Source organism: Castor canadensis, chromosome 14 (genome assembly GCF_047511655.1).
Source record: "Castor canadensis chromosome 14, mCasCan1.hap1v2, whole genome shotgun sequence".
Taxonomy (NCBI): Eukaryota; Metazoa; Chordata; class Mammalia; order Rodentia; family Castoridae; genus Castor; species Castor canadensis.
The window spans coordinates 35,779,310-35,806,399 of NC_133399.1; the positions used below are offsets into that span (position 1 = coordinate 35,779,310).

The 27,090-nt window shown below is 40.6% G+C and overlaps 1 pseudogene; it reads right to left on the reverse strand.

The window, feature by feature from the left end:
• Positions 1-3,249: 3,249 nt before the first annotated feature.
• LOC141416246 (CD209 antigen-like protein C) lies at positions 3,250-26,303 on the reverse strand (annotated as a pseudogene).
• Positions 26,304-27,090: the final 787 nt, after the last annotated feature.

Here is a 27,090-nt window from a genome sequence, read left to right on the forward strand (position 1 = left end):
TTGGTGAAGATGTGGGGAAAACATATTCTTATACACTGTTAGTGGGAATGCAAATTACTGCAACCACCATAGAAATCGCTATGGAGATTCCTCAGAACAAAAACAAAAAATAGAACTAAAATATGATCCTGTTATACCACTCTGGGGCATAATTCCAACAGAATTTAAGTCATAGTAGCCAAGCTGTGTAATCAACCCAAGTGCCCAATAACCAACAAGTGGCTAAAGAAAAATCGGTGTGTTTACACAATTGAGTATTAGTCAGTTAAAAGAAAAATGAAATTATGTCATTTACAGGAAAGTGGATGGAACTGGAGATCGTGATGCGAAGAAAAATTAACCATACTCAGAAAGACAACACTTGTTTCCTCCCATAGGTGGAAACCAGACCTAAAAAAAGTACATACATATAAAAGGGGAATATTTGGGGGAAAACAATGGGAGGGGTAGAGGGAACAGAGTGTGATGGGGGTGAATATGAACAAAGAGCATTATATGCACACATGTAAAGGACCTAATGAAATTCACTGAATTTTTTCTAAGTGGAACAAAAAGTAATAGAGGAAGTAATGCGATCAAAGTACCTTATTGCATATATTAAGATTCCATAATGAAATACATCAAAAATTAAAAGGGGTGAGGGGAAATAAATAGTAATAGTGGAGGAGACTATCATCAAGGTACATTCCATGCTATATGGCAATGCCACGAGGAAACATTTGTACAATTAATATATGCTAATTGAAAAGTTGGGAAATGGTTTAGGTGTTCTGTATAATTTACCACAATAAAAATAATATTTTATCAGGGAAAATATTTGCACAGGCACCTCATAAAAGGAGATATGCAGATAACAAATTTTTATGAAATGCCTTCATCATTTGTGTGTTAATCCCTCCCATTCACCCCATTGGGTGTAGGATACCTGAGCACACATCAGCCATGTTGCACTGATGAGACCCACAGCACTCATTACTCACACACTCACCACCCAGGGCAGGAGGACACCGTCAGCCATGCCAGGTCATGTGGAGGATGCACTTGGAAATAGAAGGAACTATCAGGACATAGACAGGTAGATTTGGGAGTTACAATAGGGTGAGGGGTCTGCTGGTGCCCACAGGAAAGCATGATCATCTGGGTTGAGTAATTCTAAGGCTGGCAGGGAACTGACTCCTACTACTGAGAGATGACCAGAAACAAAGCCCTGGTCCTCTTGGTAAGGAAGGGTTTTCAGTCAGTGGACTTTGCATGCAGGAGCTGAGTAGGGAGGGCAACTTGCAGTTAGGGCATTCTACAGTCTCCTCTTTTAGCCCAGGTGTCAAGGTCACACATACTATTGGACCTTGGTTCAAGAACATACAACTCAATTGAGCCATTAGTGTATGACAGTCATTTAAACCTTGGTGATGGCTGAAACATTTAGAGAGAGAAAGATGTACTCCTTAGGAAATGAATCACATACAGGTATTTTGTATATTCAGGCCCACATACAAGCAAAAGGATCTAATTCACACATGGGCACACACACACACACATCATGCAACTATAGAATAGACCCCAATATTCACTTTTCTTGGTGAATGAAACATTCTCCATGCTAGTAAATATAGAGGTACATAAAACAAGCCTCAATGTGTTTAACTGTGTTGAAATCATAGAGTGTATCATCTTACAATGGAATTTTGGTCATCATCCCCATCTCTGTGACCAATGCCTGAGACAATCAACTTATGAAGAGAAAACATTTACTTTTGTTCAGAGTTTTGGAATGATTGTGGCTGGTGGGCAGGCGTTAGAGACCTCAGTCCTATAAGACTTACCCTACTTCACAAGTCAGTTGCAGTGGGGGTGCTTGCCTAACATGTTTCTGCCAAGCCAAGAACAAACTGGAGGCAGAAGTATTGAACAACTCCCTCTCAAGTTTTGTAAATGGACACATGAATCAGAAAACACTTTGATTGCATTAATTGGTTCATTGTAAAAAATACAACTCAAAAACAGCCAAATAAAGAGGTGCACTGACAAGGGAAAGAGTGAGGAGGAGGTGTAGCTTCCATGGCCTCTGCAGTTCTGGCATTTCAAATGATCACCATTCTGGGAAACCATCAAATTTTATTGTTCATGAGTTTGACAAAACTCAATCTCCAAAGCCACCCTCCCTGGGTATTGTTGTGCGGTACTAAAAGTTCCAACCCTCCAATCACTTACTTGCTTGGTCTTTCCAGTGACCAGTCCCAATCTTAGGTTTCCTAGGCTCCATCCAAAGTCACCTAATTACCATAAACTCAAGGATGGTCAAAGGGGATAATCATGAATAGAAAAACACCATCATCACTCAAGAATCCAAACAAAGCCATAGTTACACATACATTTACATGTGTACATTTGTGTATGTGTGCATGGATGGATGCATAAAATGCCACAGGAAAGACACAGGAATGTGCAGAAAGAAAATCCAAAATGTGAAGCCTGACTTCACAGCTGACCCCATATGAAGCTCTGGAATCTGAACAGGCCTTCACAGTTGCCCCATGTTAGCCCAACCCAGCCAGATGGTCATCTTCCCCACCAATGTGAGCCGCACCAGGAAGGAACCTGACCTAGACAATGCGGCTCCCTGTAGAAGAGCCCACAAGGAAGTGGATGAGAGATGACAGTTGCCTCCAACAGAATCACAGGACCTGAGGCGCAGATCCTTCCTTAAAGTGAAATCTGAGAAGCCAACATCAGATTCCACCATGTCATCACCAATGAATGCTATTTATACCACAGTACAGACAGGCATTGACTGAATAGAGAAAGCAGTTCCTCATGCTTCCAATCTGCCAGATATATGACTTCCAAGGAATATCCCCAAGCAAACAGGTACAGGTGAGGTGGATGGAAGTTGAGCAGATAGAAGGAAAGAATGCAGGGATGGAATACCGCACCAGGGGACAAGTCAGTTACACATGCCAGTGCAAACCTTCTGATCTCAGCAAGGGCAGATAGAAGATGAATGTTTACCTTGGCAAACACAGGTCACAAGCACAAACCCAAAGCTAAGGAGAACCTGGAGCACTGAGGAAGTACAGCACTGGCCAGCAACAGAGGACATAAGCGCTCTGGTATATATAGAAAAGTCCCAGAGATACCATAAATATTTCAGGAACCATAGACAGGGAGAAAGAACTGCATAAATGTGGGTAAATTTCTTCCATGTGGAGGGATATTGGGGCTGCAAGGGCTGCAGAGAGAGACCAAACATCACTTGCTGGGGCAGGACACTGCAGACTTCTTACAATGCAGAATTTCTCAAGGTCACATCTGTCATCATTCCATAGACTGCCTGTAAATTCTGCACAGTCTTCTGTCTCCTCATTTTGGGGCACTGCTGTCTTCAAGTACTTCCTGAGTCTGAAAAGACCAGGGGAACATGAACCTTAGCCCAGCCCCACTCTGGGAACTATCTTTCTGCACCTGGAAATTTGATACTTTCACATCTGCCTGCATGCATATGGCAGACATACCTTGTTCTAGACTCAATGATATGCCTGAGTCCATTGCCCTTGGCCCTTGACCCTTGTCTCTCATGCTTGACAGGAGGCCTAATGCTTAGGGTGTGGTGTTCAGAAAAAAACCAACCAATCCAGACTCCACAGCACCTTCTTTATTAGACTCTTGTAACATGGACCAGGGTACACCTGTTTTAACCACATCAGGGCAAAGTAACAGTCAACTAGGGAAAAAAATCTATACTCCAGAACCCTCATAAATTATTCAAACTATCCAATCGTTAGCCTGATTACCCTGCCTCATCTATTTATTCCTATGGGAATGACAAGGACTTCTGATGACAGCTCCTCTAACCTCTTCCTCGTGATCCTTCTCATGGTCCTTCTCACAAGTGTATACTCCTTCTGTTACGCTCTGTGGACATAACACAGTATGTTTCCAATGGCAACAGTCCCCAACCTGGTAGCCTCACTATTCCTCAGCTTATCTATTAGCACACAATTTTTTAAGTGACCCATCCAGGCTCTAAACTCCTCCTACAACTCTGATGGTGGAATTTTAGCAGATAGTGGAATTCTGTCTTCACAATGGAGAGAGGGCCACCTTTTTCTTCCCATTAAATGTCACCCAATAGTATGGCAAGGGGCTTGAGAGCTGGCAAGGCACCTCAAGGATATCTCAAGTCAGAGTTTCAAATTCACCCCACTCTATAGGAGGTTCTCTTCTCCCAGGGCTACCTGTATGACAGAGGCGAGCCATCCAACCAGTGCCACATGCCTTCTTGTTTCAGATCCGAGAGTCCAATCCAGGCTGATCCATTGTCCTTAGAAATCACCTGCAGAAAGCTCTGAGGGGGGAGATGAGGAGTCAGGAGAGATTTTTGCTCCCATTTTCAGCTAGCTTCTCCCCACTGTTCAACCTTCTACTGTACAAAACCAAGAGCATCCAAATGTGCTCAGGAGGTCTGGGTCCTTCCCTCATCTATATGCTATGAGCAAATGGGATCTGACTTACATACAGAACATGCACACTGGCCTCTCATCACACACTTGGAAATACAGCATCTGAGACTGTCCACACAAATTTATTGGTGGCTGAGATAAAAGTACTGGAGCCACATCACAGCAGTTAACAATGACTGGTCATGTACATCGACTGTTTTCAGCTCTTCACTGAGTGACCTCCCATCAGAACCATGACCTCAGACATGGGGACAGTTTTCACACAAAGGAAATTGGCAGAAGATCCACTCAGAACATTCTTCCCACTAGACCAAATTGTGACACACTGACCAGCACACCTGTAGGGATTGTCTTGATCTTAGTGTTTTCCAAAGCATTCACTCGTGTTCAGAATTTATATGTGTCTTCCTGCAAAGAACTCCACATTCATACCCTCCTTCTGTTTTTTTCTAAGGAGAATAAGCACCTCTTATGTAGAAATGCTTTCTAGCTGGTGAACATAGCTCAAGTGGTAGAATGCCTATCTAACAAGCATGAGTCCCTGAGTTCAAACCCCAGTACTGCCAAAAAAAAAAAGCATAGAAATGCTGTCCAAGAGATTCCAAGATGGTGACTAGAGGGAGGAAGCAGAAAGCATGCTTCCTAAAGTAAAATCTTGGAGAGACGCTGGAGATACACCTTGCAGGAAAAACCACCAAGAAGAGGCAAAACTCTGACTCCTCCACACCCCCAGTCCATGAATAGCATTCCCACTCCACGTTAAACAGAGAAACCAGAAGGGCTCCTGCACCACCAGATGCCAGCTCCCAGACTGCTTGGGAAGATGTAGACCACCAGGTGAGCTAAGCGGCACGCAGTACTCCCACAGACAACCCTGGGCCAGATCAGCATAGCCCCCTGGACAGACCGACCCCACCACTCAGGGGGAAAAAAAGAGAAAAAAAACAAACTGAATAATAAATAAGCAGCTGGAAAAAAAAGACTCGTAGCAAAGAGGGTGGGGTGCCCAGAGCCCCAGAGAGTAGGGGAGGGGCAATCACTCACAAGAACTGCAAATAAACAAGCTGGCAGGAGAAGGCAGGAGTGGCGCCACCTCCCCCAGTGTGCTTGGAGAGGGGAAGGCTTGTCACTGCCGCTGTCATGTAGAGAGTGCCACCAGAGGGGGGGAGGGCCACTCCTCATGCAAAAAAGACGACAATTGCAAAAGGTGGGTAGGGCTGTATACTGGAGAAAACAAAAGGGACATGCATCCAGGAGAACTCTAAATAAACAAATCCTGCAGCAGCAGATGGCTGACAGTAGGAGGAAAGTGAGCCACAGCCTCAGATAGACAATCACAAAGCTGTCTCCAGACTTCCCTTTTTTTTTTTTTCTCTTCCTTTCATGAGACAACAACACGGGATGCTGAAGGACTAACTGAAACTGTATTACATTTGAACTTGGGATATTTTTTTGTTCGTTTGTTTTTGTTTTTTGATTTTTTGTTTTTTTCCCCTTCGATGAGAAAACGATAAAACTACTTCACAGACACTGAGAAGTCTTCAGGACTGGAGGCCGAAGGACTAACATAAAAATTATTAAGACAAATTTTGTTGCATTTGAACTTGCGGGATTTTTGTCTTTTTTTATTTATTTTTATTTTTTTCATTATCCTCTCTCTGTCTCTCTAATGCCTGTTTAGCTTACTGTTGATTACTACACTAGCTCTCCCTGTTTATTTCTTTGTTTGTTTGGTTGGTTGGTTGGTTGGGTTTTGTTTGTTTGTTTAGTTTTGTTTTGTTTTTCTCTTTTTCTTTACCTTCTTTGCCTTACCTTTCCTATCACCCTTCCATTTTAGATGTCACCATTGTTATTATTACAAGCTAGACAATACTGAATTACACACAGTATAGGAACAGTAACAATAGCAAGGGCAAAGATGGGAAGACAAAAAAAAGAGGGAAATCATTTTCCCCCAAATAATAAATTAGAACAGGAACCAGAGGGAAATGAAGAAATCAGATACCCAGAACCAGACTACAACAAAACGAAGATAAACTATGCCAAAGAACCCAATGAAGCCCACAAGAATAATCTAAAAGAAGAAATCCTGCAGGTAATTAATGAAATTTTATAGAGATGATACTGGATATGGTCAACCAAAATGACCAGGAGACACTCAAGAAATTCCAAGACAACAAAAATAGAGAATTTGCGCTGGTAAATGGATGGAATTGGAGAACATCATTCTGAGTGAGGTTAGCCTGGCCCAAAAGACCAAAAATCATATGTTCTCCCTCATATGTGGACACTAGATCAAGGGCAAACACAACAAGGGGATTGGACTTTGAGCACATGATAAAAGCAAGAGCACACAAGGGAGGGATGAGTATAGGTAAGACATCTAAAAAATTAGCTAGCATTTGTTGCCCTTAATGCAGAGAAACTAAAGAAGATACCTTAAAAGCAACTGAGGCCAATAGGAAAAGGGGACCAGGAACTAGAGAAAAGGTTAGATCAAAAAGAATTAACCTAGAAGGTAACACACACGCACAGGAAATTAATACGAGTCAACTCCCTGTATAGCTATCCTTATCTCAACCAGCAAAAACCCTTGTTCTTTCCTCTTATTGCTTATACTCTGTCTACAACAAAATTAGAAATAAGGGCAAAATAGTTTCTGCTGGGTATTGAGGGGGTGGGGGGGAGAGGGAGGGGACAGAGTGGGTGGTAAGGAAGGGGGTGAGGGCAGGGGAGAGAAATGACCCAAGCCTAGTATGCACATATGAATAATAAAATAATAAAAAAATAGAGAATTTGAAAAAGCAAAAGAAGAAATAAAGGAAACCATAGAAGCACTGTATAAACACCAAAGTGAAACAGAGAACATGATTAATAAAGAATTAAAGGAACTCAGGACAAAAATAGACAACATTAAAGAGGAAACGACAAAGATATGTAAAACCTCAGAAAAAAGAATGAAACAGAACTGCAAAACAAAATGGAAGGCCAATCCAGCAGAATAGAATAAGCAGAAGACAGAATCTCAGAACTTGAAGATGAAATGGTAATTAAAGGAAAAACTGAAGAACTATTAATTAAACAACTCAAGACCTGTGAAAAGAAAATGCAAGAACTCACTGACTCCATCAAAAGACCAAACTTGAGAATCATGGGCATCGAGGAAGGAGAAGAGGTGCAAGCAAAGGGAATGCCTAATATATTCAACAAAATAATAACACAAAATTTCCCAAATCTAGAGAAAGAGAGTCCCATACAGATGCAAGAGGCCTCCAGAACACCAAACAAACAGACCAAAAAGAACTACCCCATGACATATCATCATTAAAACAACAAGTTCAGAAACTAGGGAAAGAATATTGAAGGCTGTAAGAGAGAAAAAATGAATAACATACAAAGGTAAACCCATCAAAATCACAGCAGACTTCTCAACAGAAACATTAAAAGCAAGAAGAGATTGGGAAGAAATCTTCTGGGCACTGAATGAAAATAACTTCAACCCCAGGATACTCTACCCAGCAAAACTATCATTCAAACTAGATGGGGCAATAAAAGTCTTCCATGATAAGCAAAAACTAAAACAATATGTGACCACAAAGCCACCACTACAAAAGATTCTTCAAGGGATTCTGCACACAGAAAGTGAAACCCAACATAAGCATGAAAAGACAGGCAGCACCAAACTACAGGAAAAGAAAAAGCAAGAAAGTAGAGAGTAACCTCAACTTAGGTACACACAATCAAACCTTCAACAACTAAGACAACTAAATGACAGGAATCACATACCTATCAGTACTAACACTTAATGTTAACGGTCTTAATTCACCCATCAAAAGGCACCATTTGATGAAATGGATTAAAAAGGAAGATCCAACAATTTGTTGCTTACAGGAGACCCATCTCATCAAAAGAAATAAGCATAGGCTTAGGATGAAAGGCTGGAAGAAGATTTACCAAGCCAATGGCCCTTGAAAACAGGCAGGAGTAGCAATACTTACCTCTGACAAAGTAGACTTCAAACCTACATTGATCAAATGAGATAAAGAAGGACATTCCATTCTAATAAAAGGGGAAATAGATCAAAAGGAAATAATAATTATCAACCTATATGCACCCAATGCCAACACACCCAATTTCATCAAACATACCCTGAAAGACCTAAAAGCATATATTAACTCCAACACAGTGGTCATGGGAGATTTTAACACCCCACTATCATCAATAGATAGGTCATCCAAACAAAAAATCAATAAAGAAAAACAAGATCCAAAACATACCATAGATCAAATAGACCTAGTTGATGTCTACAGAATGTATGCACAACATACATTCTTCTCAGCAGCCCATGGAACTTTCTCCAAAATAGATCATATTCTAGGGTACAAAGCAAGAATCAGCAAATATAAGAAAATAGAAATTATACCATGCATACTATCTGATCACAATGCAATAAAACTAGAACTCAACAACAAAAGTAAAGACAAGAAACATGCAAACAGCTGGAAATTGAATAACTCATTGCTTAATGAACAATGGGTCATTGATGAAATAAAAGAGGAAATTAAAAAGTTACTGGAAGCCAATGAAAATGAAAACACAACCTACTGGAACCTATGGGACACAGCAAAGGCAGTCCTGAGAGGAAAGTTTATAGCCATGAGTGCATATATTAAAAAGACTGAAAGATCCCAAATCAATGACCTAATGATACATCTCAAACTCCTAGAAAAACAAAAACAAGCAAATCCCAAAACAAATAGAAGGAGAGAAATAATAAAAATAAGAGCTGAAATCAACGAAATAGAAAACAAAAAAACCATATAAAGAATTAATGAAACAAAAAGTTGGTTCTTTGAAAAAATAAACAAGATTGACAGACCCCTGGCAAACCTGACTAAAATGAGAGAAAAAACCCAAATTTGTAGAATCAGGAATGCAAAAGGGGAGATAACAACAAACACCATGGAAGTCCAGGAAATCATCAGAGACTACTTCAAGAACCTATATTCAAATAAATTTGAAAACCTTAAAGAAATGGACAGATTTCTAGATACATATGATCATCCAAAACTGAACCAAGAGGAAATTTATCACCTGAATAGATCTATAACACAAAATGAAATTGAAGCAGCAATCAAGAGTCTCCCCAAAAAGAAAAGTCCAGGACCTGATGGATTCCCTGCTGAATTGTATCAGACCTTTAAAGAAGAACTGATACCAACCCTCCTTAAACTGTTCCATGAAATAGAAAGGGAAGGAAAACTGCTGAACACATTTTATGAAGCCAGTATTAGACTTATCCCAAAACCAGGCAAAGACACCTCCAAAAAGGAGAACTATAGGCCAATTCCCTTAATGAACATTGACGCAAAAGTCCTCAACAAAATAATGGCAAACCAAATTCAACAACACATCAAAAAGATTATTCACCACGACCAAGTAAGCTTCATCCCAGGGATGCAGGGGTGGTTCAACATACGAAAATCAATAAAGTTTTTGAACCACATTAACAGAAGCAAAGACAAAAACCACGTGATCATCTCAATAGATGCAGAAAAAGCCTTTGATAAGATCCAACACCATTTCATGATAAAAGCTCTAAGAAAACTAGGAATAGAAGGAAAGTACCTCAACATTATAAAAGCTATATATGACAAACCTACAGCCAGCATTATACTTAAAGGAAAAAAACTAAAACCATTCTATCTAAAATCAGGAAAGACAAAGATGCCCACTATCTCCACTCTTATTCAACATAGTACTGGAATTCCTATCCAGAACAATTAGGCAAGAAGAAGGAATAAAAGGAAGACAAATAGGTAAAGAAACTGTCAAAATATTCCTACTTGCAGACAATATGATTCTATACCTTAAAGACCCAAAAAACTCTACTCAAAAGCTCCTTGACACCATCAATAGCTATAGCAAGGTAGCAGGATATAAAATCAACATAGAAAAATCATTAGCATTTCTATACACTAATAATGAACAAACTGAGAAAGAATATATGAAAACAATTCCATTTACAATAGCCTCAAAAAAAATCAAATACCGAGGTGTAAACCTAACAAAGGATGTGAATGACCTCTACAAGGAAAACTATAAACTTGTGAAGAAAGAGATTTAGGAAGACTATAGAAGGAGAGATCTCCCATGCTCATGGATTGGTAGAATCAACATAAGAAAAATGTCTATACTCCCAAAAGTAATCTACATGTTTAATGCAATTCCCATCAAAATTCCAATGACATTCATTAAAGAGATTGAAAAAAATCTACCATTAAATTTATATGGAAACACAAGAGCCACGAATAGCCAAGGCAATACTCAGTCAAAATAATAATGCAGGAGGTATCACGATACCTGACTTCAAACTATATTACAAAGCAATAACAATAAAAACAGCATGGTACTGGCACAAAAACAGACATGAAGACCAGTGGAATAGAATATAGAGGACCCAGGTATGAAGCCATACAACTATAACCAACATATGTTTGGCAAAGGCGCTAAAAATATATGATGGAGAAAAGACAGCCTCTTCAACAAAAACTGCTGGGAAAACTTGTTAGCAGTCTTCAAAAAATTGAAACTAGATCCAGGTTTATCACCCTATACCAATATTAACTCAAAATGGATCAAGGATCTTAATATCAGACCCTAAAATCAAAGTTGGTACAGGAAAGAGTAGGAAACACTTTGGAACTAATAGGTATAGGCAAAAACTTTCACAATGGAACCCCAGCAGCATTGCAACTAAGAGACAGCATAGATAAATGGGACTTCATAAAACTAAAAAGCTTCTGCTCAACAAAAGAAATGGTCTCTAAACTGAAGAGAACACCCACAGAGTGGGAGAAAATATTTACCAGCTACACATCAGACAAAGGACTGATAACCAGAATATATAGGGAACTTAAAAAACTAAATTATCCCAAAATTAATGAACCAATAAAGAAATGGGCAAGTGAACTAAACAGAACTTTCTCAAAAGAAGAAATTCAAATGGCCTAAACACATGAAAAAATGCTCACCATCTCTAGCCATTAAGGAAATGCAAATTAAAACAACACTAAGATTCTACCTCACCCTTGTTATAATAGCCATCATTAGCAACACCACTAACAACAGGTGTTGTCGAGGATGCAGGAAAAAAGGAACCCTTTTACACTTCTGGTGGGAATGTAAACTAGTACAACCACTCTGGAAAAAATTTTGGAGGCTTCTTAAAAATCTAAACATAGACCTACCATATGATCCAGCAATACCACTCTTGGGGATATACCCAAAAGACTGTGACACAGGTTACTCCAGAGGCACTTGCACACTCATGCTTATGGCAGCACTATTCACAATATCCAAGTTATGGAAACAGCCAAGATGCCCCACTACTGATGAATGGATTAAGAAAATGTGGTATTTATACACAATGGAATTTTACTGATCATGAAGAAGAATGAAATCTTATCATTCGCAAGTAAATGGATGGAATTGGAGAACATCATTCTGAGTGAGGTTAGCCTGGCCCAAAAGACCAAAAATCATATATTCTCCCTCATATGTGGACATTAGATCAAGGGCAAACACAACAAAGGGATTGGATTTTGATCACATGATAAAGTGAGAACACACAAGGGAGGTGTGAGAATAGGTAAGACACCCAAAAAACTAGATAGCATTTGTTGCCCTCAATGCAGAGAAACTAATGCAGATACTTTTAAGCAACAGAGGCCAATAGGAGAAGGGGACCAGGAACTAGAGAAAAGGTTAGATCAAGAAGAATTAACCTAGAAGATAACACACATGCACAGAAAATTAATGTGAGTCAACTCCCTATATAGCTATCCTTATCTCAATTAGCAAAAACCTTTGGTCCTTCCTATTATTGCTTATACTCTCTCTTCAACAAAATTAGAGATGAGGGCAAAATAGTTTCTGCCTGATAGCAAGGAGGGTGGGGGGGAGAAGGAGGGGGTGAAGGGTAATGGAGGGGGCAGGGGGAAGAGGGGAGAAATGACCCAAGCATTGTATGCATATATGAATAAAAAAAAAGAAATGCTGTCCAAATAACGATCTCTGACTAGTTGGCCAGTGACCAGGTGCATGACACAGACCAGGATGGGGTCAACACCAGGCAAACCTGCTCCTTATCAATTTTGAGGATGACTAGTTGGGCCCCCACTTCCTGGCAGGCAATGACAGAGTCATTCCAGTTCCTTCGGGATTTGGAGAAGCAGTAACAGTTTCCTTGGAAGAGAGTTCAGTCTCAGGGGCAGGGGTGGCACAAGTGGTCTGTTGGGGGAGGAGGATCAGGCTGAATCCATACTTGGATGTCCATGTTCCTGTGTCTTGAGAGCCTTCAGCCCTCCACAGTCAGGGCCATCCCCTGACACTGCCCAATGGCAATGTCATCTCTCTCTGCCTAAGCCTTGGAAAACCCACAAGTTCTGGCCCTGTCTACTCCAAGCTGGCAAAGTAGGGGCTTTAGAGCTCAGAACTGAGGTCACGTTACTGGCTTACTGGGTGTCTACTGTGTGCACAGCCCCCAGTGGACATCAGTGCCTTCCTGCTGTCACTTCATGAAATCAAGTAAGAAATGAGGAACCTGAGGCCCACAGACACTTGAGGACAAAAGCCTACAACCTAACATTGAACTCCCTGGAGGCTCTTGCAGACCCAGTTTCTTGCCATTCACCCACTCCAGCCTTCATCTGGCTCAGTTTGTGGTAGATCCTCTCCTGCCTCTGGGCACTGGAATCCCTGGAGTCCCTGCCAAGAAAAACAGAAGGTAAATTTTTTAATACCCTAGTGTGTGTCACGTCCTATACTAGATCCACAGGTACATTACCTTTGACATCCAAGACTTGTTTAATCTCATTTAAAGAAAGAAAATTTGACAACTAGAAAAGGATGAATCACAAGAATAAGTGGAGTCAGTATCCTCCCCACTTCTCTTTCCTCACCTCCCCTGCACCAGTGGTGGGAGAGGCCCCAAGAAGCCATTAAAAGACCAATCCCAGGTCCAGCCCCACCTCCCTCCTGACATGCTGTCCAGCTAATAGAACCTCAGGCCTTCTCTGACCTTGTACAAGAATGGTCACCAGAAGCCCAGCCAAGAGTGTGGTGGAGAGCAGCTCCAGGACCAGAATGGCACAGCCATGGCTCAGATCCACTATGGGAGAGAAGGAGCAGGCTCTGGCATGCCTCCTGAGCTGGGACAGCCTGGCCACCAGTCTTTTTCTTCCCAGGGCACAGGACTCAATTTCCAGATTCTCTCTTTGCAGTGTCCATGGGTTCAGGTTCAGTCTCTAGTTAAAAAATTTCACCACCCAGGACCCAGGAATCCAAGTCCTAACCTCCAGGTTTCAGCCTTCAGCTCTGAGGACCCAGGAGTGCACAATCCCAAATCCCAATTCCCAAAGAACCCAGTGTCCCACCTTTTCTTCCCCAAGACCCAGGTGTCCAGAGACCCAACATCCACCTCCCTTGGACCCAAGTGTCCTGCAAGGATCTTCTACTACTCCCCAGCTCCTGACACTTGTCTTTCAAAAAACAATTCAGAATTCAGAATTTTGTCTGAATCCAGAGTTTTTAATGGAATATCTAGTACTACTGATCATCAGTTGCTCCTCTGACTGGGCAGAGCATCATTCAGAGCTGGGAGATTGATGACCTAGGGTGGCCCCCACAGTGCTCCTAGAGTCCCAACCCAGCCTCACCCAGTTGCCATGACCTCACTTCATTGTAGCCCATCATGGACACCTCTGTCTCTCAGTGTCCAGGACTGCTGGGGACCAGAGCTTTTGTTTGTCATACCCGTTCCTCATCCCTCTAATGTACTCTCACTCAGTAACAGAAGCAGGAAGTGGGGACCTGCACCAGAAGAGGCAAGAAGGAGGGCTGCACATCTCACACAGCAGGGTACTCGCCAAACATTCAAGGAATTGCAGGGGGGTTAGGAAGATTCGGGGTCCACAGCAGAACCAACTGCTCTGCTCATGGTATGGTCAAGCTGTGCAGTGCTTTGAACAACATCAATAACTTAACAAATAAAGCTATTTCCTTAATTCTCAGTGGTAACAGTCTGACCCCAGGCTCTGCTGCTTTGGTTTGCTGATGTCCTCACTGTTGGTGGTTTCTTCTGACTTTGGTGTCATACTGACTCATCACTGCTTATATTTATTTAATGTCTGCTACCATCAAGCACTGTTCTAGCTTATTTTTATCTTATTTTTATCTCCCCACCCTGTGGAAGAGGGTCTGTTATTCAGTTGTGAGAAACTGAGGCACAGCAAGATTAGGTTACTGGCCCATAGTCACACAGCTGAGTTAGTGGTAGAGCTGGAATTCAAACCTAAATGGTCTTCCTACATAGTCTACATGATGAACCATGGGGGAACAAATGCTCTCAACAAGGAAACAAACGTCTCCTAGGAATTTTATTCAATTGTCAAAACTTGGTAAAATCCAAATGACCATCAGTAAGTGAGTCATAAAAAAAAAGAAAAAGGTAATAATTCATAAAGTAGAATAGTACACCACAACAAAAAATAATCTACTAATCTGAGCAACAGCATGCATGCATTTCCCAAGGAGTGAAAACATTCAGACATAAAGTTTACAAATGATGAGATTTGTTTTCAAGAACAATTAAAACTAATTGTATCTACTTCAAAGGGGCAAGTGGGGATTGACCAGGAGTAGATGCACAAAAGCCTTTTGTCACCTGTCAGTGCTATATAGTTGACCTGAATAGTGGTATGGGGAGATGTCATATAGGAAACTGCAACTGCATATATAAGACTCATGCATTTTATTGCATGTGAGTTATATCTCAATTTAAAACTGTAAGATAATTCCTGTTGCTTCAAGCAAGCAGGAAAAGCAATTGTGACCAGGGAAAGTGAACAGGGAAAGGCATGCAGGGAAGATGGAGGTTGAGCAGATGGAAGGCAGGTATGCTAGGAGGGCTGGAGCCCCAGAGACAGGACAGTAGCTTGAAAATACAAATCCTCTTCTTTCAGCAATAAGACAAAGCAGACTAATATAACAATCCTGCCTGAAGTGATCCCTCACCTGCCCAGTGTATTAAACCATCACAGGGTGGCTCCTTGGAAGTTGTCCTTGGAAGAGTTATTTTTCACTATGCTCATCATTTGCCCTTCAACAAGTGGTTTCCCTTTCCTACTTCTTTTTCAAGCATGAGGTGCCTTCCATTTTCCCCAGCTTATAAATGCAAAGAGAAGCCTCAAATAAGTGGTTAAGATGTTATCTGCTGAATAGTCGTTCTTTAGATTTATATAACTCAGAATATTTGGTGACCTTGTCTATGAATCAACTAACACAACGCATGTAAATTGTTCTGAGGTGTCACTTGCAGAAGAAACTACAGGAATTCCCCCAGGAGACCAAGTTCTATTGCAATGCTGCAGCCAGAGATAAAAAGGCGACACATGCCCTAGTTGAGAAGTATGTAACCTTGCTGCCCATTGTCTCACCATACCTCCTTTCCCTCCCTACAAAAGCCCGTTGCATCCCTGAGCTCTCTCTCCAAGGTGTAAGTTTAAGGATGACAGCACACTCCCTCTTCCAGGGTTCTGGTCTTTGAATAAATCTGATTCCTTCCTGCCAACTATGACCTCTTTAATATTGGCTTTTGAGCAGTGAGCATTCCAAGAATCAGTCCAATAAAAGGAAGGAAGGAAGGAAGGAAGGAAGGAAGGAAGGAAGGAAGGAAGGAAGGAAGGAAGGAAGGAAGGAAGGAAGGAAAGAAAGAAGTTAGTTCAAAGAGGGGCTTGAACCTCAATCACAAATCCAAAAGTAGCATGGGGCAAAATAGGAAGGACAGCAGTGTGCCAGGCCCATAGGGGGTGAGGAATGTGACAGAGAAGCATCCCAGAGCTATCATTATTATCTCAATGCTGAATCAGAGACTTCACAGGATGGCAACAGAGAAGACATCACCCGGCATGCTTCCTGGCGCACACTTCCTATTGAACACCTTGTATTATAACTGACTCATTACAGAATTGCAAAGAAGGTTAGTGCTGGAAGCAAAATAGTTTTGAAATCATCAACATCTCACAAGCTGCTCATAAACACCAATAAGAAGGATCCACATGGCCCAAGGAAAGAAGCAGCAGAAGGCAATCAGCAGAGCTGGGAGGCCACCCAAAATGCCACCCATAGCTGAAAAGCCACTGAAACCTGGAGAGCAGAAGTGGCAGCCAGAAGAGAAGCCACAGAATACAATACATGTCCCAGAACATAGACGCTTCCCCTGCATGACCTGGGGCAGAAAAACCACTGAGACACAGATCATAGAATTGGCAGGGCTGGGTCCAGTGCACAGTGTCCAATGAGACAGAGAAATTGGTGAGAGCAACACAGGTTGCAGAAACATCTAAATATAAGTCCCCACCCAACAAAGAATAGAGCACTTTAGGCAAGGAGGGCACTGCCCCGGCCCTGCACCATCAAAGAAATCTCAGGTGTGCATCTTTGTAGGGAGCTGCCTTGCAAAAACGTCCCATCCCATTGCACAGGTTGCTGCCTGAGGCAACAGCTAACAAGTTTTCATCCTGATGATAGTAACTGACTATAAGTAGTTAGGGAGCTTGAGAGAAGGGAAAAGCTAAAAGTTAAGAGGGGGTAAGGTAAGACCAGCAACCTGAGGGCCCAAACTCTAGAGGCCTTCACCAGAGATCATATTTAGATATCCAGATACTCCCCCTTCCCCACCTTCACTGAAAAAGGAGTACAAGGCAGTCAACTGACACCATTCCAGAAGCAGGTATCCAAGTAGACTATCAAAAAAATCTTATCACTAGCAAGAAAATCTTTGCCAGCTATACATCTGACAAGAGATTAATAACCAGAATATACAGAGAGCTCAAAAAACTAGACTCCCCAAAACTCAATGACCCAATGAAGAAATTGGCAAATGAACTGAGCAGAGCTTTTTCAAAGGAAGAAGTCCAAATGGCTAAAAAACACGTGAAGAAATGCTCAACATACCTGGCCATAAAGGAAATGCAAATCAAAACCATGTTAAGATTCCACCTCACCCCTGCTAGAATGGCTACCATCAAGAACACAAACAACACCAAATGTTGGAGAGGGTGTGGGGGAAAAGGAACGCTAATATATTACTGTAAATGTCACATTGTACCTCCAGTACAATAATATAATAAAAATTAGACCGCCATCTAGTGGACTGAAAGACTCAGACACTGGGGGCAGTGGTGGGGGCGGAAGGGGGGAGCGGGGTGGGGGCGGAAGGGGGGGACGGGGGGGGGGGGGAAGGAACACCGGCTCTGAAGAGCTTTAATAAATTCTGAATTCTTTTTTGTCTGAATTCTTTATGATAACTGGTTTCTGTCACTGTTAAATTGAACTGCTTAAATTTTTATCAGTTTGCATTTTCTTTTTCTGTACCTCTGAGCTAGGCAATTTTTCAGTCTCTCTCTCCCCCATTTTCTCTTTAGTTCTCCATTATCCCCTTCCCTTTCTCTGCAGTCACCACGAATCATGAAAGTGCCTCTCAGAATTCAGTCTTAAAACACTTCTTCTCCTTCTCTTTCCCATCACCCTCCCCATTTATACTTTCCTCCTGTCTACAACTAGAACTCCTCTCTAGCTCATATCTTCCTGTATCTCTGTTTCCCACTTCAATTCTCCTTTATTATCTATACTTCCAGTGGGAAAATAGATTGCCAAATCATCTTCTTTTTTTCTTTATAGGTTTTATGTTTATCTGATCAATTTTCTCCATTTTTCACTCCTCTCTCTTTCAACACAGTATTAACTATATTTCTTCTACCTATGCTAGTCCACTTTCTTACCAACCACCTTATTAAGCTAAGCCCTGTCTGCCTTATAAAACCGTACACCTCATATTATTTGCTAGAATTATCTCCCTGACTCCTTCCCATTATCACCTTATTACCTTCAGTCTTCCTAGATCACAAAGATTCATAATTGCTCCAATGTACCTCTAAAGACACTGGAGCAGCCGCAGTAATTGATCTTCTTTAGGGATCGCTGGAATCTCAAGACAGTAGTTTAGCAAATGTGATAACTGTAGCAGCTCAGTTTCCGCTCCAGCATCTTGAGAACTAGATCTGAAGGTTTGACTACTGAGCCACACAACCCAGTCTACACAAACACACACACACCCCAATCACTAGCCGATCCTAAATAATCTTTCAGAAATCCCCAATTAAAGGGATTTAAGGGATTAGGACCTCCAACCAAAAGTGATACCAGATGTGTAAATCTCAACACAGAAACTTAAAGCAGCAAGACAAAAGCTCTCCCCCAAAATCCAACTCTAAAATTGGATTAAGGACTTAAATAATAGTGAAGAGGAAGAAATATCAATCAATGAATTCAAAAATGGTGAGACTGATCAAGGAGGTGTATATACAAATGAATTAAGGAGGATACAAATAAACAACTAACTGAACTCAAAGAGAATTCAAGCAGATAAATAAAATAAAAAGACATTGAGGATATGAAAGATGAACTCACTAAAAATTTGTAATAATCCTGAAAAAAATCAAATTAAAATCTTGGAAATGAAAAGCTCAATATCCCAGATTAAAAACTTGTTATGAGTATTATGTTTGATTTGCATTAAGCATATTGAAAAATATATAAAAATACAATACACTGTAAAACCTATATGAAAATAATACTGTGTGCACTTGGAAGCCCTATGATGTAAACACATACCATATGGTGCCCCATATGCAAACCAGCCAACCCTAAACTGGCGCCAATATGCAGATCCGCTAACCCTAAACTGGTGCCGCTATGCAAATGAACCCAAAACTGGCTCGGATAAACCTCTCCTCTAGGAATATTTAAACTCCACTCACCACGAGACCATTGCCACTTCCTCCCGATCAGCAACACGCATCACGTCCTTCGGTGGAGAGCAGACCCGGACCAAGTGGACCTGGACCCTCCGCACAGCCTGTTGGATTCCCTGGGCGTCCTGGCGGTGGATCGAGACTGAGAACTAGCCAGTTCCGAGCCAGCCGCCAGCAGACTAAGATCAGGTCGTAAGGTGAGCACAGCTTGGGGAAGGCTGAGGTGCTATCAGGCATAGGTTGTAACTCCCTACAATAAAGTGTGTGTATGAGCAACTTAGTTCCTGCCTAAGTTAATTCATTTAGCGCCTGACTGATGGTCAACTTTGCACCGTTGCCTGCTCGCGACAAAACCTCAATGAAAAGCTTGGCTAACAGAGTCGAGTAGTTTGAAACAGTGTCAGGGACTGAAAACAAATTAAAGGAAGAAGGTCAGTCAATTAAAGACAATGAGAAGGTACTAAGGGAGGGGGGCTGGGGGAATGGGAGAGAAATGACCCAAACATTGTATGCATATGTAAAGAAAAGAAAAAAGCTACTAAGAGAGTATGAACGAACATGCAAGACCTATGGGACATCGTCAAAAGACCAAAACTATGACTCATGGGTATAGAAGAAGGAGAAAAATACAAACTAAAGGCATAGAGAACTTATTCAATAACATAATAACAGAAAACTTCCCCAAACTTGAGAAAGGGAGGGATATCCACGGTACAGGGGGCTTTCAGAACATCAAATAGTAAGGATCAGAAAAGAAACACCCCCATGTAAAATTAAAACGCTAAATGTACAGAATAAAGAAAGAATATTGAAAGCTGCAAAAAAGAGTAACAAGTCACATATAAAGGTAAACCTATCAAAGTAGCAGATTTCCCAACACAAACTCTGAACAAAGATATATAGAGAAAGATACATAGAAAGAGAGAGAGAGAGAGATAGAATGATATATTTCAGCATAAAACAAAACAACTGTCAACCTAGAATAGTCTCTCCAGCAAAACCATCCCTCCAAATTGAAGGAGAAATAAAAATAATAAAGAAAAACTAAAGAAATTCATGACCACCAAACCAGCAATGCAGAAAATACTTAAAGGACTCCTACCCACAGATGAAGTAGTTAGACACAGCAAGGAAAATTAAAGGAGGAATAAACCCCCACTAGCCAAGTAGATTAGCAAACAAAAGATAGGGAAAGGTAAAAATCAGAAAAACAATAAAATGACTGAAACACTACACACATTTCAATGTCAATGCTGAATGTTAATGGCCTCGATTCCTCAATTAAAAAACATAGAATGGCAAGTTAGATTAAAAAAAAAAAAAGCAAGACGTAACGTAACATTTCTTGCTTACCAGAAATGTATCTTGCTGACAAACACAAACACTGACTTAGAGTGAAAGGGTGGAAAAAGATCTTCCAAGTAAACAGACCTGGAAAACAGGCAGGATTATCTATACTCATATGTAATAAAGCAGACTTCAGGCTAAAATTAGAAGAGACGATGAAAGTCACTTCATATTTTTTTTTCATTTTTCTTTTATTATTCATATGTGCATACAAGGCTTGGTTCATTTCTCCCCCCTGCCCCCACCTCCTCCCTTACCACCCACTCCACCCCCTCCCGCTCCCCCCCTCAATACCCAGCAGAAACTATTTTGCCCTTATCTCTAATTTTGTTGTAGAGAGAGTATAAGCAATAATAGGAAGGAACAAGGGGTTTTGCTGGTTGAGATAAGGATAGCTATACAGGGCATTGACTCACATTGATTTCCTGTGCGTGGTTAATTCTAGGTTAATTCTTTTTGCGTGGTTACCTTCTAGGTTAATTCTTTTTGATCTAACCTTTTCTCTAGTTCCTGGTCCCCTTTTCCTATTGGCCTCAGTTGCTTTAAGGTATCTGCTTTAGTTTCTCTGCATTAAGGGCAACAAATGCTAGCTAGTTTTTTAGGTGTCTTACCTATCCTCACCCCTCCCTTGTGTTCTCCCTCATATGTGGACATTAGATCAAGGGCAAACACAACAAGGGGATTGGACTATGAGCACATGATAAAAGCGAGAGCACACAAGGGAGGTCACTTCATATTAATAAAAGAACAATTCAGCAAGAAGAAATCATTCTTAACATATATATGGCCTAAATGTTGTACCAAACTCCATTTAAAAAACACTATGGAATTCAAAAACACAGAAAGACTCCAACACAATAAAAGTGGGAAATTTTAATACTCCACTCTCACCTATAGATAGATCATCTAGACGAAAAAAATCAACAAAGAAACCTCTGAATTAAATGACACTATAGACCAAAGGAATTTAACAGATGGTTACAGAGTATTGCATCCATTAGCTAACAATACACATTCTTCTCAACATCCCACGGAATTTTCTCCAAAATCAATCTTATTTTAAGTCACAAAGCAAGTTGTGGCAAATCTAAGGAAGTTGAAATAACTCCCTGTATTCTATCAGATCCTAATGTGCTGTCATCACTGATAAACAGAAAATCCAGATTATTATATCCCATGGATGCATCCTGGCAGGATATGGAGATGCAGCAGGGTGATAACAAAAGTTTATTAAAGGTTAGAGGAAAAAATTACAGAAGGGCATGGTGGGGCCAGATATGAGGCCGAAGCACAGAGAAAGTCTTATTCTTTCCAGTGCTTTTAAAACTTACACTAACCTATGGGAAGGGAAGAACCTGGTGATTCCCTACTACCAATAACCCATGAGTGGGGAGGAGCACTGGTGGTCCTTGGGCTGAAGTGGGAGTGGTTTGAGTTGTTCCCACACCAAGGTATGAATAACTTACGCACATTTGTAATTGAAAAGAAGGCTCAGAGAAAGAGAAGAATTTTCAACCTGAAATACAACATTAAGTCATACATATTTTAAGAGTCCCAAATTTTTCCTATCTTAGCCTGCCTCAAATGAAAGAAAACTAGAACTCAATGGCAGAAGAAACTACAAAAAATATTCAAAAACATGGAGACAGAAAACACATTACAAATGACACGTGAGATATTGAAGAAATAAGAGGGGGAATCCAAAAGTTCCTAGAATCAAAGGATAACAAAAACACAACCCATCAGAACCTATTGGATACAGCAAGGATGTGTAGCTGTGACCACCTACATCAAAAAGCAGAGAAATCTCAAATAAATAGCCTAATGGTGTACCTTGAGCTCCTAGAAAAACAAGAACAAGCCAAACCTAAAATAATAAAAACAAGAACAAGCCAAACCCAAAATTAGCAGTGGAAAGAAATAATAGAAATTAGGCAGAAAATAATGAAATAGAGACCAAAAAATTGTACAAAGAACCAATGAAATAAAATGTTGGTTCTATGAAAAGATAAGAAAGATTGATAAACTCTTAGCCAATCTGACTAGAGAGAGGAGGGAGGAGAACTAAATTAATAAAATTAGAGACGAAAACAGGGAAATCACAACAAATTACAATGAAGTCCAGAGGATCATGATGAAATACTTTGAAAAACTATCATCAGAAAACTGGAAAACCTAGAAGAAATGGATAAATTTCTAGATACTTTAGACATACCAAAATTAAACTAAGAGGGTATAAACTACTTAAATAGATATATAACAAACAATAACATTGAAGCAGTAATAAAGAGTCTCCCAATGAAGAAAGGCCATGACCTGATGGATTCAGACCCAAATTCTACCAGACCATTAAAAAGAAGAACTAACACCGATACTCCTCAAACTTTTCCATGAAATAGAAAGGGTAGGAACACTACAAAACTCATTCTATGAAGCAAGCTTCATACTCATTCCAAAACTGGACAAGAACACAATAAAAAGAAGAATTATAGGCCTATCTCTTTAATGAATATAGATGCAAAAATTCCTAATAAAATACTTGCAAGTCAAACTCAACAGCACATCAAAAAAAGACAATATACCATGATCAACTTGGTTTCATTCCAGGGATGCAAAGATTATTCAACATATGCAAATCAATTAATGAAATACAGCACATAAACAGAGGCAAAGACAAAAACCACATGATCATCTTAGTAGTTGCAGAAAAAGTCTTTGACAAAATTTCTTTTTATTAAAAAAGGTGCTCTGAAGAAACTAGAAATAGAAGAAATGTATTTAATTAATAAAAGCTATATATGACAAACCTACAGCCAACATACTAAATAGGAAAAATAGAAATAATTTCCTCTATTTTCAGAAATGAGACAAGGGTGTCCAGTTTCCCCACTCTTACTTAATAGAGTACTGGAATTCCTAGCCAGAGCAATACAGCAAGAGAAAGAAATAAGAGGGATTTCAGCAACATAGCAGGATATAAAATCAACTTACAAAAATCAGTAGCTTTTCCATATACCAACAAGGAACAGGCTATGAGAAGGAAATTACAATAACTTAAATAAATAAATAAAATAACTAGGAACAAACTTAACCAAGGAGGTAAACGACCTCTACAATGAAAACCATAAAACATTGAAGAAAAAAATAAAGATACCTCAGTATGGAAAGGCCTCCCATGCTCATGGATTGGCAGTTATTGTGAAAATAACTACACTGCAGAAAGCAATCTTTAGATTCAATGCAATGACCATCAAAATTCCAACATCATTCTTGGCAGAAATAGAAAAATCAATCTTAAAATTCATATGGAGGAATAAAAGTCCAGGTACAGTAAAAGTAATCCTGAGCAGAAAAAGCAACACCGGAGGTATCACAGTACCAGACTTCAAGTTATACTACAGAGCCAGTAACACAAACGTCATTATACTGGTACAAACACAGACATGAAGACCACTGGGACAGAATAGGAGGCCCAGAAATAAAACCATACAGCTACAACTATCTGATCTTTGGCAAAAGAGCCAAAAACATACATTGGAGAAAAGACAGGGTCTTCAACAAATGATGCTGGAAAAACTGGTTATCTACATGCGGAAGACTGAAACTAGACCCCTATCTCTCACCCTGTACAAAAATCAACTCCAAATGCATCAAAGATCTTAATATAAGGTCTGAAACTTAAAACTATAATAGTAAAAAATAGGGGAAACTCTAGAAGATATAAGAATAAGTAACTGTTTTCTGAATAGGACACTAATTGCCCAAAAAACAAAAGTAAGAATTGACAAATGGGACTGCATCAAATTAAAAAGTTTCTACCCATCAAAAAAAACAATTACTGGAATCAAGAGGCAGCCCACAGAGTAGGAGAAAATCTTTGTCAGCTATACAACAGATAAAGGATTAATATCCAGAGTATACAAAGAGCTAAATAACTAAACAGCAGAAGAGCAAACAGTTCAATTAATAAATGGGCAAACTAATTGAAGAGACAGTTCTCAGAATAAGAAATTTAAATGGTTAATAAACACATGAAGAAATTTCAACATCCTTAGCCATAAAGGAAATGCAAATCAAATCTACACTAAGATTCCATCTCATTCCAGTTAGATTGGCCATCAAAAAAAAATCTGGTGAGGATGCAGGGGAAAAGGAACCCTCATGCACTGTTGGTGGGAAGGTAAATTGGTGCAACCACAATGGAAATCAGTATGGATTTTCCACCCTATAACCCTGCCATACCACTGTTGGGCATATATCTGAAGGAGGATAAATCAATATAAAAGAGAAAAGCCTGCATATCCATATTTATTGAAACTATTGACAATAGCCAAACTGTGGAATCTGCCTAGGTGATCATCCTGTTGAATAAGATAAGCTGAGGTCAAAAAAAGTCAAATACCATGTGTTCTCCTTCATTTGTGGAACCTAGACTTAAAATGGTGATGACAGTGGTGACAACGAAGAAGATGATGGGATATGAATGTGAAACGAGAACAGGAGGACAGACTGGGGGGATCCACGGGAAAGGAGGAGGGATATGATACTGAGGGGGAAAGAGGGTCAAAATATGCTATATGTATATGTCTGAAGACAGCATAATGAAACCAACCAAACACTATAAAAAGGCAGGGGGAAAAATGAGGAAAAGTGACTATATGGAGGGAGTGAACTTGTTCAACTGTACCTGTATGTGGAATTATCACAATGAAACCCCCTTGTATTATTAATATATACTAATTCAAAACATAATACAAAATTTTTAGACTCTCAACCCAGTGAAATTGGACCTTAGAGACCAGTAGAGGGATAGTCCCGCCAGGGGCAGCTCTCCACACAGCCCCACCCCAGGGTCACTGGCAAGCCAGCAGAGACTCCCATGGCTGAGCTGTACAGACAGTTAGGCCTCAGGCCCAGGACCCTTTCTGCTTTTCCAACCCCAAGGTTCAAATCTGTTCATTTTCCAGTACTAGTCAGTATCTCCATGGTTATGACCCAGCTTTGGGATTTCCGCTCCACCTGTCACATGACACTCACTAGACCCTTGCTCAGGGGGTAGATCACTGGACTCCAACATTAGCCACCTATGTGAGGAATGGGACTCCTGGGCAATTACTGAAATGTCAGGTTTACAAAGATAAAGAATTTATTCATGCGGCAGCCCTGTGAGGAAATGGAAGTCACAATCTCAATTCCTCCTTCCTGAGGATAGGGCTTGGTGACAGGGATGTCCTGTGGCATGGGAAAGGTGGCTAGAAGTTCACTAAGAGCAGGTGAAGGAGGTGCAGTCTAGAAAAGTATGTGCCTAAGAGCAGGTGAAGTCTATAGATGTTTTGGAGGCTTTTCTTTGCTTTTAGTTGCATAAATTTTCTAGCTCATGGTAAGTTTTGCTGTTAGTATTATGGCACTAACGACATCAGTTATTAATATAATTTAGTGAATTGCAAAAAGAAGTACAAAATGGGGCTATTTGCTCTTGTCTGTGAGTGAATTCCCAGATTTCCTGCAGGGAGTAATGACAGCCATGGTCCCCTCTTGTGTAGAGTTCAGCACTACCACGTGCATGGTCACCTACACTTACCTGGACACGAACCGCAGGGTTCCCAGCCTCCTTAGCCATAGAGGGGAAGAGGAGCTGTGGATCTGCATGCCATATTGCAACCCATATTTAGCTGGATTCAAACCAGACGTAGCACTTCCTCACTTCTCCCTTCCCCACGTCCTGTTTGCAAGTGGCTTTGAGGTGAGAGTGAACTTCTTAAATGATAGTGCAGCATCTGTTGGTTGCTACCTTGCATGGTTTCGCTGATTCAACAACCTACATAGGGTTTTCGACGAGTGTTTCTTCAACTTCCATGTTGCTTACTAGTCATCTACAGATATTATCAAAACAGAGAAGCAGATTCAGGAGGTCTGGAGTGGGGCTGAGATTTTGCATTTCTCACCAGCTCCAAGGTAGGTCCAAGGCTGCTGGTCATCTGTCCACACAGGGGAGTAAAGTAAAATGTCACAATGCCAACAGAGAGTGGGAGGGAACTGGCTTGAACGTGAGTAAATTCCTGCCCATCAGCAGGCAGGCTATGCTGCAGGGGTGTGGAGAATCCAGACGTCAGTTGACGGAGCAGGAGGCTGCGGACTTCTTGCAGATCCAGTTTCTTAGTTGCACAAGATGCATCATTTCAGCCATTTTCTCTAAATTCCACGCAGTCTTCCTCCCCAATTTTGTTGGGCTCCCTTCCTTCCAATGCTTTTTGAAGCTGCAAAAGTCATCCAGAGTGTGAGCCTCAGCCCTGGGCTCCCTGTTTCAACCACATTTCTACCCTTGGAAGCTGATACTTTCACAGTTGCCATCATGCATATGGCAGACCTGACTCGTCTGGACCGAATGACATGCCTGAGTCACTTGC